The sequence below is a fragment of the Echinops telfairi genome, unplaced genomic scaffold (genome assembly GCF_000313985.2).
Source record: "Echinops telfairi isolate 266 unplaced genomic scaffold, ASM31398v2 ScPeMD7_18;HRSCAF=68, whole genome shotgun sequence".
Classification (NCBI taxonomy): Eukaryota; Metazoa; Chordata; class Mammalia; order Afrosoricida; family Tenrecidae; genus Echinops; species Echinops telfairi.
Genome location: NW_022103915.1, coordinates 10,102,369 through 10,117,889, shown reverse-complemented (window position 1 = coordinate 10,117,889; position 15,521 = coordinate 10,102,369).

The following is a 15,521-nucleotide window of genomic DNA, read 5'->3' as shown; positions in this document are numbered from 1 at the left end:
CTTGGAGCTTCCGCGGTGCCTGCGGCGGGTCAGGCACTGCTGTAAACGCACAGAGCCACGCGGTGGGCACCCTAGTGTGGGCAGGGAAGCTGAGGCACAGAGAGCTACCACAACGCTGAAAATGCAGCCAGTCTGCCTCCTTCTTCCCCTCCTCCCTGCCCTCCTCCCCCTCTCCCCACCCATCTACAGCCAGCTCCTGGCTTCCTCTCTCTCAAGCCTCCTGCGGCTGCTCTTCATCCGGGCACCCACTAAACACCAGAGAGCCATGGCTGAGTCCACGCAGGCAAAGGTGAAAAACTGAGGTCCTTGCTGTCTAGACGTCACACTCTGGGGTCTGTGCAGGTCCTTTCAGACGTTCAGGGTGGGGAGGTGGTTCCAAGCAGACACCAGAAGCAGGGCCGCAGATGTGGGGTATCAACTGGAAGTGAAGAGTCAGGGAGGCCCTGGGGTTCTTCCTGCCTCCTTGGGTAGGACTCCAGGCTCTCCCTCCCCCTTGCTGGGAAGGAGCAGTTTCTCCAAAACCAGGTGACATAGTGCCCTGATGGGTGACCTTGAACCATGGTTTCTGTGACTTGCTCCTGGCTGCCCAGCTCTGCTTCAGGCTCAGGGCCCGAGCACCCTCTGCCTGCCTCCTCCCAGGCACTGGCTGGGTTGGTGGGGAGAGCCAGTCCCTCGGGGAAACAAGCTTCTCCTGTAGCCCTTCCCAGAGGACCGCCTGACCTCCAGTTTCCCGGGTCTGGTCCGAAGCACCTGGCTGCCCCCTCGTCCAGCCTCACCCTTGACACCCACCCGGTTATTCCTGATGATTGTGTCATGTCTGATTTATGGCCTCCTCATCCCTGAGCTCATCAGAACACAACGCTATTCAGTCCCAAGGGCCTCCTCCCCCGGCACCACGTCCAGCAGCACCCTGCTGTCACCCATAGGGTGTTCACTATCTGGTTTTCAGACATAGACCTCCAGTCCTTTCTTCCAAGCCTCTCTTAGGCTGGAAGCGCTGCTGAAAGCTGTCCACCACAGTGACCGACGGCGTCCCCTTCAGCATGACCAGCCACAGCAGCACAACAGACGGGCTCACAGGCGGTGGGATCACCCTAAGCCACTGAGCACGGAGTCTGACCCCCACCCCGGTCTTCTCTGCATCACTCAGCCTCCTCGTGGGTGGCCCTCCAAGCTGCTGGCTCCTCACCTTCTGTCCACTTGCTCTCCAGGTCTGCTCCTTCCCCAGTTGAGGGACAGAGTAATATCCCCACCGCCTCAGAATGGTTCACACAGGAACTCCTGGGACCTGGGAGCCCTTCACCTTAACTGGCAAAGGGGACTTTGTAGAAATGGTCAGGTTTGGGGATCTTGAAGTGGGAGCTTTTCCTGGGCCAGCCACGGGGCTTCGAGGTAACCGTCCACTGTGCAGCTTGTAGGGAAGATGGAGGGGCCAGCGTCGGAGAAGGAGTGTGATGCCTGCAGCAGGAAGGGTCATGAGCAGAAGGACACAGTGACCTTGAGAAGGTGGAAGTGCAGGGAAAGGGGACCCCCTCAAGGTCCCCAGAAGGAACACAGCCCGGTTTCTAGAACCGTGAGGGAACAACTTGTGGTAAGTGTGTGGTGCTTGTTACAGCAGCAAGAGGAAGTGCATATGGTTCCCAAGCCCTCGCTCCATTTCCTTGGGGCCCACCCAGTGCAGCTCTAACCCCAGGTCAGTCTGGCCACCCTCTGGGTCCCACCTTCCCTGGCCTGGGGCAGAGGGTCCCTCCTGGCTTCTCATTGCTGTCGGAATGTGGTCTCGGTGTCCTAGCACAGCACGCAGTGTCCTCCAGCCCAATGTCCTCTCCCAGACTCATCTGGACCGGTACTCCGCACCCCTGACTCAGGCTGATCACTTCAAAACCCAAAACTGAACTCACTGCCGTCAAGGAGATGCCAACTCACAGAAACCCTATAGGGCAGGGTAGAACTACCCCTGTGGGTTTCCACGGCTCTAACTTTATGGGAGTAGACTACCCCGTCTTTCTCCCTCCAAGTAGCTAGCGGTCTTGAACTGCTGACCTTGTGATAGTTGTCCAGCGCTTATCCACTAGGTCACCAGGGATCCTCAGTGGCTGGTAAATGCAGCCCAGGTGCCCATGACCAATCAAAATTGCATCCCTACTTCCTCTGTCCCCTGGGAGGACAGCAGAGCCAGCTGGAATGCCCAATGTCCACAGCCTTCCCGTGTAAGCCTCCTCTCCCTAGTCCAGGACAGGAACTGCTTCAGTCCCCACCCTGTCCCTTCCCACTGCACTCTGCCAGTCATGCGGCTTCACCTGAGAGTACGTACTGCTTGGCACTTTGCTAGGCCTCCTTGCCAGGACAGGACAGAGTCCCCTTCCCCTCTCCCAACCACTCAGGGTACAATCAATCCCAGCCAAAGCAAAGCTGTTTTCTGATTGGCTTCCAGGTGCCACTCTGCCCTCTGTCTACAAAAACTGGTCTCTTCCTAAGGGCTGGGCAAGGAGGTGTCATTTTACCATTGGGCAGGCGAGGCTCTGGGACGAGAGAACTCTGGACTCCTCTCTGGAGTCCCCCTGCCTTCCCACACTTGCGTGCCCCTAATCTACCTGGCATCCCCTCTTCCCCCACCTTCACGTTGTTTGTACAGATGAGAGGTTTGCATGCCACGGACCCGGAAGTCGTGATGCTCAGTTCAGTCCTTCTGCGCACGCCTGCGCATCTGTGTGGCTGCCACCCCAACCCAGAGGGCGAGCTTGTCCTTCCAGCCCCCCTCAGTCCATCGCAAGCTCATTCCAATTCTGACTTCTTACCCCGGGGGCTGGTGTCACTTCTTCTACAACAGGGGTCCTCAACCTTCCTAACGCCGCAACCCTTTCATACAGTTCCTCATGTGGTGGTGACCCCCAACCATTAAATTATTTTCGTTGCTACTTCATCACTGTCATTTTGCTACTGTGATGAATCAGGCAACCTCTGTGAAAGGGCCATTCGACCCCCAAGGGGGTCGCCACCCACAGGTTGAGAACTGCTGTTCTAGAACATTCCGTCAATATAGACTAGATATTTTGGTTGGATGCTGGGCTGCAAACCAAAAGGTCAGTGGTTTGAACCCACTAACAGCTCCATAAGAGAGAGATGAGGTGCAGTTTCCAAAAAGATCGTTATTGTCCCTGTGTGCAGATGGCTGTGGATGTCAGTGGAAACCCCAAATGCATTTTACAGGGTCCGCACTGGGTGAAGGCTCCAGTGGTCCCCTGACCATCTCCCAGGCCTGTGACCGGCCTTGCTGTCAGGCAGAGAGCACAGTCAAGTCCATGGTGGCAGAGGTCGTCGGGTTAAAATGTATCACCTGATCTCTGCTCTCCCTTCGGACCCATTTTAAAGTGGTTTCCGGTTTTATTGTTTATTGCAGCTTTCTTTGTGATTGCGGTTTGTTTCCCTGTTTTGTCTCCTCACTGTTTGGTGCTGGTTCATTCCGGTTTGGTGTGATTTTCTGTTCATGAAATTCAGGAGCGGGGCTACGAGATGATCTTGACTTAGGGGCATGGAGGGGGAGGGGGCGGGGGAATGGGGAGCCAAGGACCACGAGGACGAGAAGACAGTGTTCTGGAATGGATTGTGGTGCTGACGGCACATCTCTCCTTGGTGGGCATGAACGACATTGAATGAGATGAGAAGTCAATGCCCAGAAAAGTCTTTAAAAAGAGGAGTTGCTGTTAGAAGCTGTGAAGTTGGTTCCGACTCCTCCCAGGCCTGCACACCCCAGAACGAAACACTGCCCGCACCTGCGCCACCCCACAGCATGGCGAGGGTCCCGCCTGGGCTGCAGCCACTGTGTCCATCCATCTTGTGGAGGGTCTCCCTCTTTTTCGCTGACCAGACATGACGTCTTTTCCCAGGGGCTCATCTCTCCCGAGAACCTGCCCCGAGCCTGTGGGAGGAAGTCTTGCCATTCTTTATACGGAGAAGCATCCGGGGTTCCGCCTCCTGAGATGGGTGTGCTCATTCCTCTGCAGTCCGTGGGCAGCCTGGATGTCCTTCTTCCACAGAGAGGGCAGCTTTGGAAGCCTTCTGAGTACAGCCACGTGGCAAAGGGGTTGAGGTCTTTTGGTGCCTAGACTTTCAACATGGTGTGTTTGAAGCTTCGCCACATGTGGCTGCATAGGCCCACAGTTGGTGCCTGCTTCTTGCCGAGAACTGTTGTGTGGTAGGAGCATGTAACAACCAGTGTATCTGTTCATCAGTGACGGGCATCGGAGTTGTTTCCGATGTTGATTTGAATAAAGCTTCTGTGGGCATTCCCGTCCGTCCGTCCGTGGGTGGCTGTGTTTGTATTTCTCTCTGGGCGGATGCCTAGGTAAAGGGGAAGCAATGCCAAACTTGGTAAGAAACTTCTCTCCTCTCCACTAGCCTCTCCCTGCTGACTGTGAAGCCTTTGGGGGAAATAGAGTGGAGTTGCAACCGGGCGGACGTAGTTCAAATCCCGATCTACCATTGGTGGTGTTTGGTGCCGCAGTCAGTCCTGGTGCAGTGACCCATGTGCGAAACACTGTCCACTGCTGCGCCGCCCCCACACTCGCTCCTGTGTTTGAGCCACGGCTGTAGTCCCCGTGCCACTCCATCTCCTTGAGGGTCTTGCTCTTTTCCAAGTGCCCTCAAGGACACCCTCAAGATGTCCTTCCCTGGGGCTGCTCCCTCCTGATCACATGCCCCAAGTACAGGAGACCCAGTCTCACACCCTCCTTGCTGAGAAGCTTTCTGGCTGGACTTCTTCCAAGACAAAGAGGCTCGTTCTTCCGGCCGTCCACGCTAAGGTCAGGGTTCTTCGCCAACACTGGACATCATACGCACCAGTTCCTTTCTGGTCTTCCTCATTCACTGTCCAGCCTTTGCACCCACGAGACAATGGAAAAAACAACAAAACAGAAACCCTGTGGCTTGGATCAGACCCATCGTAGGGCTCAAAGGGACATCTTGGTTCTTTAACGCTGGAGAGAGGGCCGTGCTGCAGATTTGCCCAACAAAACACCCGTCTGATCTTTTTTGATGATTGCTTTCATGGTCTTTGATCTTAGAGTCAAGTAAGGCTTATCATTGCTAACTTTGATCGTTCTCCCCATTTCTCGTGAAGTTGTTTGTTGGCCCAGTTGGGAGCATGTTTAGATCTTTCTGTTGGGAGCATTTTTAGATATCTTTCTGTTGGGAGCATTTTATATTTCTATGATGGGAGCGTTTTCAGATCTCTTTATGCGGTATTTTCACATCTCTTTCTGTTGAGGTCCAATCCATATTGAAGGCTCTCATCTTGGATCTTCACCAGGAAGCATGTCTCGACGTCACCCTCGCTTTCAGCAAGCAAGGCCGTACCTGCATGTGGCAGGTTGTCCGGGGGTGTTCCTCCAATCCTGATGCGACGTGTGCTCCATTTAGCCCAGCCCTTGAAGGAGAGGCTCTGCATGCAAATTAAACAAGGATGGGGAAAAGATAGAAGCCTGCCATGCATCATCCCCGTTCGGTCTGAAGGATAGTCCCTTGGTCTACGGGCAGCATGTCCCCTTCTTCCCATTCCCATGATGTGTTCGGATCCAGACAGTGGCTCTGCCATTTCCTGCTGGGGACTTGGAGCATCAGTGACTTAACTCGCTCTGCGGAGTAGGCAGACAGATGATCTTTATGTCAGGGGGTCCAGGGAGGCTACCACGAGATTCTAATCACGACATGTTGAGCCCGCAAGAGAATCTTTCCTTCCCGTTTCTTTGGCCCCCTGGAACTGTGTGGTTGTTTATTTCTAAGGCAGGCAAACAGAAATTAAATCATTCACGGAAATGGCTCAGAACAACACACACACACAAACAAGATTGCCACAGAATTCAGGGAGTGATCAATGGTTTCCATTCTACTGAAGTGGGTTGGCGGTGACTCACTGTCCACCCTCTGCCGCGCCGGGTATGAGGAAAGGAGCGCAAACACAAAACACAAGCTGGGTCAATACTGCTTTCCATGGTGAAGGTCTGCGCAGAACAAACAGTGCTTTCTGGGGCTCCTGCTGCCCCCTTCCTAACACTCTGCCTTCCATTGAGGCCACGTGGGAAGCAGGCAGGGACCCCCTAAAGCCAAAGAGGTTGAGAAAAGCCCAACCCCACACTCATTGTCACTCAGTTGATTTCAAATCAAGCAAACCTAGGTGGAACTGCTCCAGAGGGGTTCTTGGCTGTCATCTTTAGGAAGACTGGCCACCAGGTCTTCCTGCCTGGGTGGGTTTGAACCACCAGCCTTGGTATCTGCTGCCTGAGAAATCATGTATGCCAACCCAGGACCTGAGGCCTGGTACCAACTATATAAAAATGTGAACCTATTGTTTCTCAAGGTTTGAAATGACTCGGGGGCTCTTGGAGAAGTGTCTCTCTTCCATGGGCGGGGGCCCCATTCAGGTCCACTGAGTGGTGGGACCATTCCGAGGATTGAAGACAAAAGTGGGCACACAGCAAGATGACATGCTATGGCTTCCATGTGGGACACGTGAGGTTCACTTTCACTGAGTGAAGATCTCGGTGAGGCGCATGACGGTTCTGACACTACGTGATACGGGTGGACTTTGGCGAGATCAGGGGATCTGGAGACAATCGGAGCTAGGACAAGTTCTCTGTGGACAAGTGGCCCAGCCCCTCCTAGTTTCAATGTCCTTGCCAGGAAGTGGGATTCCTTGGGTCGTGTCCATGGTTAATGCACTCGGCTGCTAACTGAGAGGTTGACAGTTCAAGCCTGAGGTGCCCTGAGGTGCCGCTGAAGAAAGCCGTGGTGATCTTGTTAGATCTCTCTGGAACTTGATATAGCTCGGTCCTTGGCTCCGCATGAGAAAGAATCCATGCCAAAGCCTGGTTTGTGATCCTAGTGAGTTGTATGAGAGTTAGGAGAAGTTTCAGGTTTACACGGCAATCGAGGGGCTCCTCCCGAGCATACAGCTCGTCTGGAAACTGCTCGGCATCACGCAAAAGTGTCTCAAAGTTCCTCCAAAGTTCTCCCAAAGTTCCTCCAAAGTTCTGCCGCTCAACTCAGGGCTCCTGCCTTTTCAATGATTTTGCAGGGAGGCGTGGTGGTCGACCCCATTGGCTGAATTGAATTCACCTGGCCTAGGTGGGCCAATCCAGTTTCAGCGCCCACCCATGCCTACCGGCGGGAAACCTAAACCTCTGAGCATGTGCAGTGCGCCACTCCTTTGTTTCCGTGGCTTGGCCCTCTGGGCATGCGTTACCGGACATCCCCCAGCCCTACGCTAACCTGCCTAACAATCTGCTTCCCCCCAAAATCAATTGTTGAAGATCTAACGGGTCGGTTTCAACTTTACTGTATGGGGGTGGGGGTGGGGCTGCCAAGCGTGAGAGTGGGCTGATGTCAAGTGGAATCTTCAGCGAAGATGATGGTTCCTAGGGCTCAAGATAGCTGTTAGGATAAAATCCATGGCTGTACGTCAAGGATGCACCCACAGTGCATGATGCTGGGTCAGGTACCGGTCGGAGGACATTAGACAAAGCCTGCCTGCCCCTATCGGACCAAGAAGGATAACTTCAAAGGGCCCCAGATCAATGAGCCATCTGCCTGGGCACCGAGGGAGGCGATCAAGGCACCATCCTACCGTGGAATTTTTATGGATGGAGGTGGCTTACAGCCCTGCAGCTGTAACTCCTTCCCCTTCCCCCTGGTTTGCCCACCTGCGGGCTTCTACCCACTCCCTTTATTATTTACCCTTCTGACCAGTCTAAAACTTGATCTCCACCACAGATGAGCACAACTTCTTAGGCCCCCCCACACACACCCCACCATTGGGGGCCCGTGGAGTTCGCCCGGGAGTTCAGGGCGCCCATATCTCTCCCTTGCCCTTCTCTCCTCTCCCCTCCTGGCAGCATGGCTCCTCTGACTCCTTGCTGGACTCGGTGAATCCCACCCAGGAAGCGCAGAATAAACTCCTTTTCCTTCTCTCTGGCCTGGCCTCGGTTTATCTTTGCGGCGAACTTAATACCTAACCCACGTTGGTTCCCAGGCTCTGCCATTACACTATAGATCAGTAGTCCTCAACCTTCCTAATGCCACCACCCTTTAATACAGTTCCTCATGCTGTGGTGACCCCCATCCCCAACCATAAAATTATTTTCGTGACTACTTCATAACTGTCAGGTTGCTACTGTTATGAATCGGGTGACCCCTGTAAAAGGGTCATTCAACCCCCAGAGGGGTCGCGCCCACAGGTTGAAAACCGCTGCTATAGATCGTAAGAACAAAGGGAGTCCAGGCAGTAAGCAAGGTAAGCACAGGTGTACTTGGGCTTACTCATCTATAGTGGTCAATCTCACATGGTATGTGCTGAAAAAGCAGGTGAAGCTCTTAATCACAGATTAAGAAGGAAGCACAAATCAGCCTGTGCTTTCCTGGCTGGCTGGGGCTTCCGTCTCTGTCAGAGATTGTGCATTTGCAAGGAGGCTTTGAGGCTGTAGGAAGAGGAAGTGAGGTTGGCCAGAGACAGGGATCAGCTAGACCTGGAGGCAAATCCTTGGTGTGTGTGTGAGTTTGGGGTTGGGGGGCAGCACAGGATGTGAAACTATCCATTACCGATTAGTGAGTCAGCACAAGTGAGCCTGTCTTACTTGCTTACTGGGTGACCAGCCATTGGGTAAAGGCTATCTATGGACACTGCATCCAAGGCCCTGGGAGAATCAGCAAGCTGGTGATTAAGCTGGAATGCTGACGGGCCAGCTGGATGGAGTGAGGCTCACTTCCAGTTCACACTCCTCATTCCGGGTGGTGCTCACATCCCCGCAACAGGATGGGAGGCTGCATAAGAAAGCAGGTGAGGTTTCTCAGGTGGGAAATACTCAATGACAGAGCAGATGGGCACTACCCTTAAAATGCTCACGGTACATTCCCAAGAACTTCAGGTCTTTTGCGCATTTCTTTATAACATCGTTTACATTCATTGGAAAAGAGCCAAGAGAGGGCGCTCTGCGCCGAGCAGCCAGACGACATCGTGACTGGTAGAGATGAGGGTCCGTGCCAAACAGCAAGACCTTGGGAAGGAGATGGATTGACACCGTGGCTGCAGCCATGAGCTCAAACGTTACAGAGTTAGTGAGGGCGGCGCAGGGCCGGGCGGGCTTCCTTCTGTTCCTCAACAATAACAACATCAGCAAACTACCCAGACCAAATGAGACTTGGAGAGAAATGTAACGCTTACATCCAACCAGCCAAAGGTAGCACTTGTCACGGTAATAAACTTTAAGAGTGGTCTCCATTCCTGTCCTGGGAAATGGCTATATCACCCTGGATCCCAAGTACGAGGGTCAGTCAAAAACCAGTGCTACAAAACCATAGCACCCTTATTAAACAATAATATACAAATGTGAAGCTAATGTTTCTCAACATACCTTCCATGAAGCCTTATACAAATGTGAGGGCCGTGTCGCCATCTCCCGAACCCTTCTCCACCAGGCTGGTGAAGCACTGGAAGCACTCATTTGTCTATGCTGGGACATTTGGAAGACAGCTAGTCGTACACCCGACTTGAAGGGATTCATGTTTGTATCCGTTCTGAAGAAAGGTGGTCCAACAGAATTCATAAATTATATAGAACGATATAATTGATGTCACATGCAAATAAAATGTTGCTGATGGCCCTTCAACAACTATTTCAGCAGTACATTTGCAAGAAGCTGCCAGAGATTCAGGCTGGATTCAGAAGAGGCCATGGAACAAGGGGTGTCATTGCTGATGTCAGATGAATCCTGACTGAATCAAGAGAGCGTCAGAGAGATGGTTACTTGTGTTTCATTGTACAAAGGCTATGGATCATAAGCCATGGGTAGCCTTGAGAAGAATGGGAATTCCAGAACACGTAATTGTGCTCATGTGGAACCTGTACAGGGATCAAGAGGCAGTTGTATCGACAGAACAAGGGAATACTGTATTGTTTAGAATCAAGAAAGGTGTGCACCAGGGTTGTATCCTCTCACTATCCTTATTCAGTCTGAGACAATAGAGAAGTTGGATTATATGAATAATGAGACACTAGGATTGGAGGAAGGTTTATTAACCTACAATACACAGGTGGCCCACCCTTGCTTGCTGGAAGTGAGGAGGACTTGAAATACTTGTTGATGAAGATCAAGGATCCACCATCTCTCTGACATTCTCTTCATTTAGTCAATAGACCCGGGAAGAGGGTGTATGCGGACAAACTCTCGATGTTCATATGTTAAGGAGTCTGGGAGGTCAAGGCTCCGTGGAGGAATCCTTCACGTTCCTGGGTTGGAGATGCTGTGCCCCACTCACATTCTCCTAAGTAAAAGTTCTTCCCCACGATGTCCCCCCAGAATAATGCCAAATCTAAGGTGCTGTCTGCAAACACATGGTTGCTTTCGATACACTTGAAGGTCAACTGCTTGAAGGTCATCTGCCTAAAGGATGTCTGCCATCAAAAGCAATCAGACTGTTGGTTCTACCCTAAGTAGGGCCCACTTCCTTCCAATAAGGATCATAGCTTGTTCTCTTGGAGATCCCTAGCTCAGAGACAACCAAGGTTAGGCTTCCTCTTGACTCTAGAGCCAGCCCATATTGGTACGTATGTACCTTCCTGTCACATGTGTGCCCCTAGTCCAAGCCCTTCCTATTGCGTGCACATGTCTAGCCTGCCCCCCCTCCTGTTACATGTGTGCCACTTGTACAACCCCTTCCTGTTACGTATGTGCTTACTGTGGCCTGCATGCCTGAGATTATATCAACTTGTGAGATTACATTACAGTCAATCTCTCTGCATGGACCTGGCTCCCGAAGTCTTCGCTGTGGAGGTGAGCCCTTGCATGCTTTATCTTGTCTGATGTCTCTTTAATTTACCCCTCAATTACACAAGTGCCCCTCGGGCCCTTGTGGTTGTGAGGAGGCTGTTCCCCCACAGATTGCAGCTTTCAGTATGGCTTGCAATTTAATGTAAAGAAAACAAAATCACTCACGCCTGGTCCAATAGGTGACATCATGATGAATTCAAGAAAAGATTGAAGTTGTCAAGGGTTTTATCTTGCTTTGATCCACAGTCAGTGCTCATGGACATAACAGTCGGGAGAGCAGATGGCTCATTGCATTGGGTCAACAACCCGATCAGACCTCTTCAAAGTGTCGGAAAGCAAAGGTGTTCCTTTGAGGACTACGGTGCGCCTCACCCAAGCCAGGGTGTTTTCAGTACCTTCGTGTGATAAGTTGGACATTGGGTGAGGAAGAGTGAAGGATGTATGGCTGTGACTGATGGGGCTGATGAAGGATATGGAAATACCTTGGACTGATCAAAAACCACATCTGTCTTGGTAGACATACGGCCATCAGGCTCTGTGAGGGCGAGGATGGCAAGACTTTGTCTCACGTACTTTCGACATGTTGTCAGGAGAGACCAGACCCCAGAGAAGGACATCACGCTTGGGGCAGGGAAGAAGAGGAAGGCCCTTAGGGAGATGGACACAGTGGCTGCCGCCATGGGCTCAAACACGAACGGTGAGGATGCGCCAGGCCGGGCAGAGTTTTGCGCTGTTGTCCGTAGCTGGATGACAGGCAGCAGAAGAATCCTTCCCTCTTGCCCCCGGACCACATCAGCATGGCGGCTTGGGCATTCCCAGGGATCTCAATCGTGTTCCTTTTCCATGTTCTTTGAGTTCAGGGAACAAAAAAGAAAAGAAAAAAACAGCCTGAAGAGGCAAGACTGGGGTTGTTGGGTGGGTGGAGTCAAATTTCCCAATGAGTGCCTCTTAGGACAGCTCTGACTACGCTGGATGCGTGAGCAGGCGTATTGTCCTGATGGAACTGAATTCCTCGGCACCACTTTGCTGGTCTATTTCTCACCAACGAAGTGTCTTGCTTTCTTAAAACCTCCTCTTCATAAGCCCCCCTGATGACCCTGTGTCTTTCGAGAAAATCTATCAAATGTACCCCTTTGGAACCCTCTTCCCCCTCCCCACCAGAGAGTCACCATAACCTTCTGAGTTGGTCGCTTTGCCTTGGATTTAATGGACCCAGCAGATCCCTTCAGAAGCCACTGTTTTGACTGGACTTTTTTTTTTTGGGGGTGGGGGTGCATCCTAAAAAGACAAAGATAAGTTGTCTGTAGCCATCCACCGATGCCAGAGGTTTAAACACCTTTTGTGGGGATAATCCTGTGCAGGTATGCACCAAAACCGTATTGGCAATCGATTTCCACAGACCCTCCTATCTGGTGGACCTCTTTGATCTCCCCTGGCTGTATCCTACGTGGTTAGTTTTTGTCTTTGGAAGTATCCACCCCCCAGTGCACCCTCAACGCCTTTCCTCTCTGCTCTTATCCACAGCCAATGCCTTGCTGGCATCCTCTCGTGCTCAGATCTAATGCCCATTCTTCTGTGGTCTCTCATCTAGAAAAGATCCCACCAGCCTCTGAAATCTGAGCAGTCTCAGGCCATATTGTTCTTTGTGTAATCAGATGTTCTGTGTGTTCAAGATTAAGATGTCCATTAAATCCCTGGCATGTTCCCAACATCTGTCTCACCTAATCCAGATGTTCGTGGGCTTCTGTTCTCTCCTGTGCACTTAGGAGTCACCGCAGTGCTGCCCCCTCACCCCATGGCATGAGAAGGCTCCCCTTTGAGTTGGGTTGGCTCACTTTTCCTGGTGGAGGACGTCCAGTTTCTGAAGGAACAGTGGTCAGGAGAGGCCCAAGATTGAAATCACACACAGCATTTCATCTGTCTTGTGTGTTCCCACTTGTGGCTGTATATCCAGCTTCCAGGCTCCACCCCCCATCACACCATCGAGAGAACAGAGGTCTTCTTTGTCTCCTGTCACAGAAAGGTAACGCCTTGGACCTGCTTGTTCACCTTTGTGCATGGGGTCTGGCAAGGATGAGCTATGCTTGTTGGCAGAGGGGACTGACAAAGCAGGGAGGGGGAGATGGAGAGTTGCTGGAACATTGTGAAGAGGTGGATCTGGCTCACACGCAGAGGGGTTGGCTTTGGCTGGGAGCATGGATCCTTCATCCAAGCACAGAAGAGAAGATAGGGGGTAAGGACAGACTCCTTGTCTGTCTTTCCATTATTTTTGAGTTCCATTTCACCGTGAGCTTTTGGAAGCCCTGTCGTATTTACAGGAAAGTAGAAGAAGGCCCAGCTGAAAGCTGGTGATTTTTCTTCAAATTGCTTTCATTTTCTCCACACAGCAAGAAATGAATTCACCAGCTGGGAATCAAAACAAGGGGGAGGTGAGGAGCCTCTGAGGAGAGAGGACAAAACAAGGAATTGCCATCAAGGAGAACGGGAGAGAGTGGATTAAGCAAGCATCATATGACTGGGATGCCTTAGGGTTCGCCTGTCATGGTGGTGTGGTTACACGTCACTGGGTCACTTCCCACTCGCAGTGACCACAGGTGCAGCAGAAGGGGGCACTGCGTGGGCTGGCACCGTCCACACAGTGGTTGTTATGTTTGAGCCCGGTGTCAACCCTTCTCACTGAGCAGTCTTCCTCCCTTGCCAAGTAGGAGGTCCTTTTGCAGGAAGTGATCCCACTGGGTGACACATCCAAAGTGCACGAGAGGAAGTCAGGGAAACTATAGGTGAAGAGGGACCTAGATCGTTATCTACAAGCTGAAGCAGAAAGGTGAGAACAGGCCAGTCCTCAGACTCGACTCGATGCCACGTGTAAACGCCCTACAGCAGAGAGAGCGCATTCCGGATACACAGGAAGACTGACACGTGAGTACGTGGAGAATTGACTGGTAATACTGATGGATGGAGGAGATTCCGACAGACAGGAACAGTACAAGCTGTTGGTGTCATATCTAATTGTTGGCTAAGCATTGGACTGCTAACTGCAAGGTCAGGGGTTCAATCCTACTGCTTAGCTACTCCACAGAAAGTGAGGCTATCTGTTCCTATAAAGACAGGCAGTCTTCCACATGGAAGAAGCACACCAGCCTGTGCGATCACGAGGTGTCGAAGGGATCAGGGACCAGGCATCATCAGACCAAAAAAATCTTACCACAGTGAATGAGGGGGGGAGTGCGGAGTGGAGACCCAAAGCCCATTTGTAGGCCACTGGAGATCCCCTTGCAGAGGGGTCTCAGGGAGGAGATGAGCCAGTCAGGGTGCGATGTAGCAACAATGAAAAATACAACTTTCCTCTAGTTCCTAAATGCTTCCCCCGCCCACCCCCTCACTATCATGATCCGAATTCTACCTTGCAAGTCTGGCTAGACCAGAGGATATACACTGGTACAGATAGGAACTGGAAACACAGGGAATCCAGGGTGGATGATCCCTTCAGGACCAGTGGTGTGAGTGGCGATACTGGGGCCGTAGAGGGAGAGTGGGTTGGAAGGGGGGAACCAATTACAAGGATCTACATGTGACCTCCTCCCTGGGGGACAGACAACAGAAAAGTGGGTGAAGGGAGACCTCAGACAGGGCAAGATATGACAAAATAATAATTTATAAATTATCAAGGGTTCATGAGGGAGGGGGCAGCGGGGAGGGAGGGGAAAAAAGAGGACCTGATGCCAGGGGCTTAAGTGGGGAGCGAATGTTTTGAGAATGATGAGGGCAATATGTGCTTTACACAATTGATGTATGTATGGATTGTGGTAAGAGTTGTATGAGCCCCTAATAAAATGATTAAAAAAAAAAAAAAAGACAGGCAGTCTTGGGAACCTGCTACTGAGTTGGCATGAGTCGAAGTTGGCTTGGTGGCGGCATTGGGTTATGACTTAGTCTAGGATCACAAAAATGTTTACCTATGTGTCTTCTAAGGGTCTTACAGATCTTACATTTAGATCTTTGACACACTTTGAGTTAATTTTTACATGGTGTGAGGTAGGGTTCCAATTTCATTCTTTTCACGTGTGGATACGCAGTTGTCCAGCACCATTTGTTGGAAATATTATCTTATTCCCATTGTATTTTTTGCACTATTGTTGAAAAACAATTTACCATGAAAATATGGATTTATTTCTGGACTCTTCATTCTATTCCATTGATCTATATATCCACCATTATGTGAGTGCCACACACTCTTCTTTTTTTTACCATTTTATTGGGGGCTCGTACAACTCTTATCTCCACCCTCCCGGTATTGCCACTCTCAGCACTGGTCCTGAAGGGATTATCTGTCCTGGATTCCCTGTGTTTCCAGTTCTTATCTTTACCAGTGTACATCCTCTGGTCTAGATGGATTTCTAAGGTAGAATTCGGGTGATGATAGTGGAGGGGTGGGGAGGGAATGAAGCATTTGAGAACTAGAGGAAAGTTGTATGTTTCATCATTGCTACACCGCACCCTGACTGGCTCATCTAACTCCCTGCGACCCTTCTGTAAGGGATGTCCAGTTGTCTACAGATGGGCTTTGGGTCCCCGTGCCACACTGCCTTTCATTCACAATGATATGATTTTTTTGTTCTTTGATACCTGATACCTGATCCCATCGACACCTCGTGGTCACACAGGCTGGTGTCCTTCTTCCATGTGGGCTTTGTTGCTTCT